This window comes from Ornithodoros turicata, chromosome 2 (genome assembly GCF_037126465.1).
Source record: "Ornithodoros turicata isolate Travis chromosome 2, ASM3712646v1, whole genome shotgun sequence".
Taxonomy (NCBI): domain Eukaryota; kingdom Metazoa; phylum Arthropoda; class Arachnida; order Ixodida; family Argasidae; genus Ornithodoros; species Ornithodoros turicata.
The window spans coordinates 58,801,784-58,807,446 of record NC_088202.1 but is presented as its reverse complement, the minus strand read 5'-3'; the positions used below and the strand labels follow the sequence as shown (position 1 = coordinate 58,807,446).

At 45.5% G+C, this 5,663-nt stretch overlaps 1 long non-coding RNA gene across 1 annotated transcript; it reads left to right on the top strand.

The window, feature by feature from the left end:
* The first annotated feature begins 2,729 nt into the window (after positions 1–2,729).
* LOC135383560 (uncharacterized) lies at positions 2,730–5,031 on the top strand. The gene is made up of 4 exons (XR_010419938.1): positions 2,730–3,256; positions 3,487–3,708; positions 4,700–4,833; positions 4,960–5,031. It is a non-coding gene; the product is annotated as an uncharacterized LOC135383560 (long non-coding RNA).
* The last annotated feature ends 632 nt before the right edge of the window (positions 5,032–5,663 follow it).

Sequence of the window (5,663 nt, the reverse complement as noted above, 5' to 3'; positions counted from 1 at the left end):
TAATAGAGGGGTGAAGATTAATAAAGTGTAATTTGCTAATCAAGCGATAGTTGAGAAACGCGATCAAATGTTTATCTAAAAATCAACGTAGATGACATCAACTTGCAATCCATTGTTTGTATATTGAAAAAGATGTGTTACTAGTTCAAAAAGTTGCAGAGGAGTACTTTTGCCTAAAGCCATGCTGACGTGGAAAAAGTATGCTAAACTCGTCAAGGTGATCCATAATATGAGCATACAGAATGTGTTCGATAATCTTACTACACACACAGGTCAGAGAAATAGGTCTGTAGTGAAACGTTCCCATGGGGCTTATTTTCGGAATAGGCCTAATTATGCCGCGTTTCCAATCCAAAGGAACCTCTGCACAATCAAAAGACTGTTGATATGTTATGGCTAAGATCTTTGCCGACATTACTTTAGTCATTTTCAAAAGCTTTGTTGTAACACCACCACAACCAGGGGAAGAAGTTAATGGAAGCTTTTCAATTGCTTTTTCCACACCCAAAGGGGACACGCTAACCGGTTCACTTTGTAACACATTCTGGTAGGGATTTGGTCGCGGAAGAAACGACGATTCTTCAGAAAATACAGAAGAGAAAAAACCGTTCAGTTCGTGCGCACATTCCTCATCAGAGAGGATCGTATTTTCTTTTTTAAAGTTCATTGATGTCTCACTTCCAACGTCTGCTCTCACGATTGCCCAAAATTTTTTTGGGATCTGAGTTCAACAACTGCGGCAACTCCTGAGAGTAGAACCTTTTTCTGATATTTCTAATGGCAATTTTATATTCTCTAGCGGCACCATAATACCTGTTCCAACTGTCAGGGTGCATTGACCCCCTGGTTCGACGATAGTCTTTTCTTTTTAATAGCTAATCGTCTAAGCTGCGCAGAGACCCAAGGGCTTTTAGAATTCGAACGTATCCGTATCCTAGGGATGTGCGCACGCTCTCTCTCAGGTAGAGCATTCTTAAATGATTGCCAATTTTCGTTTACTGATGTTGATGTTGATGAGAAAATTACAGGGAGAGATTAAATTTGTCACAGACAAATTCGTCTACTCCCATAAACAGACCCCCCCCCCCCAAAGGGGAAAAATAGAAAAGAGAAACCCCCGACTTTCGCGATAACTATCGGCCAAAGGCCAAGTCACCGGTTAACGTAGAGCACAATGAATCACACGGTCCTAAGAGACTGACTCCAAGGCACACCTCTGAACAAATGTCACAAGCGCTGACAAGGCAGCGTCCCTCTTGTCAGGTGGCCAAGGACCCAGCACTTTTACGGGGTCAAAGTTGCGATTGTCCAGTCGGTCGACAGCAGATTTCATGGTAGCCCTTTGAGGTGCGTATCTCGAATAGTGCACGAAAACTTGCTCAGTGTCCTCCACGGTTGCACAAAGTGTACAGTTCGCTGAATCAGCCTCCCTAATTTTATGGAGGAATTGGCGCCCGTATGGCACGTTCAGACGGAATCTGTGCAAGAGCGTCTGGATGGACCGAGGTAACGTGGGCGGAACTCTAAATTTCAGACCCGGGTCAACTAGATGGAGCAACCAGGAGTCCCCGTCGCCTTGTAGCCATTGCTGTCCAGCCATAGTCCGTGTAAGAGACCTCAATATGTCTTGCACATCGGCTTTGGCATACGGCGCTAGATGTTTGATGAGGACAGATTTGCTAGATCCGCTACTTCATCAGCCGCTTCATTCGCCCGTATGCGTGCGTGTCCAGGAATCCATTGAAGTATGATGTCATGGCTAGCATCCATGGATTGCATGTACACTGTCAGAATGTCGTGGACTACGGGTACCATACACCCATTACGCAGGAATGATATTATTGCTAGTAGTCCAGTCTTTGAATGGCTATGTATGATCCATTGCTCTGCAGACGGGTATGTAACCACACATTGAAGAACGATTAGTATGGCGACTAGTTCTGCCGTTGTTGAGGATGATCTGTGGGATCTTCGTTTACTGAATGCTCGCGCCAACACGTTAGAAACGTACTAAAATACACCTTCATAGATGAGTTAACATTTTCAACATCAGCTCTTTTATAATCAAGTATGTACTTCGTGACCACACGTTGAGTTTCGAAAGTCAATGACGTCACGACATGTATGGCTGACTATGGTCACTAATCTCCTCCAGGTAGATGACATTCAGTACGTCATCAGGCCTTCTTGTAAAAAACAAATCAAAAATGGTATTTCCACGAGTTGGGGATAATATTTTTTGCACCAAATTAAATTCACTGCATACACTAAAAAAATCCAGACACTCCGATTTGTTTTGGCATGTAGGATGGAGCGAAGGCAGGGTGCAATTCATGCCAGCAAATTTTAGCATTAGGAAATCTCTGTGTAACCTTCTCTAGACATAAATGCATCATTTCACAAAACCCTGGGTTATCACTTGGTGGACGATAGCAAACACTCATTATGGTCTTACAGGAAGAAGAAAGGCCTGAACTGACAAATAGAATTTCTAGGTCAGTTGTTACATGAGTAAGATTAGACTAAATGTTCTTATGTACTGCAAGGAGGACACCACGTTTCACTAGTCGATCCTTTCTGTAAATCACATATTTACGGCTCAAAGATCGTTGAGAATCGCTAATTTTATCACTCAGCCACATCTCAGTACCAAACACAGCATCAGCATTGCACATATCGGATAACTATGGAACAACAACAACAACAAATACACTTATGATGGAGCAACATCCGGAAGTATGCAACAACAGAAGTTTCATGCCCGGTGGAACTAAGAACGACAGAAAGAAAAAGTAGAAAGACAGTGCTGCATCCCTAAACTGACTAGGAGAATTGGTGAAAGACGCAGTTGGGTGGCAAGGACTGTGGAAACCATGGAGATACCGTGTGCGGAAAACGGTGCACACCAATATACGTATTTGGTATTTGTGGCACGGGTGGCGGTGGCGGTGATGTTGTGAACCCCGGTACAGGGCTCGGCGAGGAGAGAACACGAGTCGTTGACACGCATCGTTGACATCGTGGCCCTTGTAGGCTGGGGTAACGTAACAGGTGCCGCAGGGGCTGCACGACTAAGTGTGGCGAGAAGCAACGTGCAAGTGCCACCACTGGTAAGAAAAATTAATCCCTAGCTAAAACTCGCGCCTTTTAACTTATTCGATGCGTTCCCCTCAACAGCCAGTGTACGAACAAGCTGACCAACCCGAGATACAACAGACAGAAAATGGCCAGTGTCCCAGTGACAATCAATCCTACGGTGAGGAATTAGGTAACTTGCCTATTCATATAACTTGATGAGCAGGGGTGGATCTAGGATTTTTCCAAGGGGTGGGGGTGGGGGGGGGGTCCGCTATTGACAAGTGCAAGGTGCATGCTGGGATTGGTCCATTGAACCCTATGTTCATGTCTCGGATTGAGGGGAGGGTGTCAGGTCATGCGGAGCCCCCCTCCCTAAACCCGCCCCTGTTGATGAGTAAAATGCCACAGGGGCTGCACTACACTGAAGCATGCAACACCTAGCACATCTGCAGCTCCACCCCAGCCAGAAACACAGGCTACCGTGGAAGAGGTGCGGGACATACCAAGCACACGACGTGGTGGACGAGGCCCATGGCGAAGAAGGAGAAGGCGGGTGCCCGAGCACCAATAGCAAACCGCATTCTAGATATGCAGAAGTGGTTTGTGGCAGAAATAACATATCTTCGGGAGGTAAGAAAGTGTCACAGCTGTCACAGCACAGATAAAACAAGTCACAACACATTTATTTTAACAGAAGAATCAAAGATGAATGTGTAGACACACACACACACACACAAAAAAAAACAGCAAAAGCACTTTTTAAATTTCATACCTGTGAAGTTTCATGGTCATCGCAGTATAAATCTGTGCACTGGTCATTCTATCATACTCGTACAAATGCAGAGCACTCAAAAGCAACACTGAAGCTTTCGAAGTTTAACAAGTACAAGCTTTCGCGAGGAGGACCACACTTCATCACGTACCATGGTACCTGATGAAGCTTAGTTATTATAGCTTAGCTTAGCTACCGTTATAGCTATTACTTCAAATTGCCGCCACGCCACGGAACGTCACTGAAACGTAACTAAGCTCGTCCCTCTCATAACGCACGATATTTTACCGACGATAGCACTCGTTAAGCGCATAGCGATCGTTAAATTTTAACGCCAGCCGCAGGCTCTCGTTATGGGGTAACGCAAATCGTTGACTTTGCTAGTTTACTTGGAGCTGCTGTAGCTGTTCTAAATCTGAGGCGCCAGCAGGTATTCCGCTCACCCGAGCATGCCTTTGTGTGTGGGAGCAGAATTTTCCGACTTATGCCGACTTCCTAAGGGCGACGTATTTGCAGTGTGTGACGAATGTAGAGGCACTCTAAGCCAGAGATCTGCGGGGCGAACAGCAGTGTCCGTGAAACAAAGGTACATTGATCGAACTTTTGCTGCAGCATATATCATCCTGCTCAGAATACATGAAATAGACTTAGACACACATACAAGCACATTCATATCAAACTCGAACTCAGATTCATATGAGTCATCTACATCGAGCTTAGTTGAAAACAAGAACACTGGAACAATAGCAATGCCCACAAGGACCTATGGGATATTATGAAATAAATAAATAAATCATTTTAGATCCCATCCTGTTGCTTCCTCAAAGGATGCGTTTCATGGCTTTGCAGGTGCTCGTGGTGCTTAGAAGCTATGCAACTGTAGCTACCGAAGAAGCTGCTCAAGACAAGAAGCTGCTTGGACAAGAGCCCACTATAGCCGTTGCGCAGTCTTATGTTAAAGGGGCCGTAAACAGGTATACAAGGTGCGCATTTGTCTGCGTTATATTATTGCAACTTAGGCAGTGAAAGCTCCTTGCAATTACTAGCGCTCAAAATCACAAGGCGCTTGCATACGGATGAAATATTCATTGCACTCTTTCGCTTTTCAGCTCCGCCCTGTGCTCTAACTTTACGTCATTTTGACGTGGCGCTTTCCTCACCAATTACGATCAAGGGTTCCACGTATGATTTTATTTCACTTGTGGAAGTGGACTAGATGAATGTGAGTATTATTCTATTCAAAATCTAAATAGTTACAACCTCAAACTGGAAAAGAAATGAGTTCAATTTAGATATCACACGCGCACTACGTTTTCCGCGCAGTAGCACGCAGCACACCGCGAGCGCGAATGAATATCCGGCGCTACAGTAAGTGCGCGATGGGTCATCTTCGTCACCTTCGAATGGTTCCGACGACTGGGCTGCCCTATTTTGGTTTGAGCCACGCGGCATCGCGTCACCTGCTCGCGTAGCACGGTGGTTAGCGTGCTGGCCATGTCACGTCATGACTGGAGGTACCCGGATTCGAATCGCGTCACATGATAGCAGCCCAATTGTTGACGTTTGCGTCGGCCGAAAATGTTGGAGGTGTCATGACGCTGAATTTATGAACCACGGAACGCAACATATAGTTCCACGCAAATAAATGGAGCACTCCACATCACAGCTGATAATAAAGCGGGCTTATTGGGTGTAATTTGAAACATCATGTTTGGAGCTCGGCCCCCCGGTTGGACGGCGAAAGGCTACGTAGCCATGTGACGTATGCGTGGTGGAGAGAGGCGCGCTGGTTACTCATCTTTGAAAGCATTTA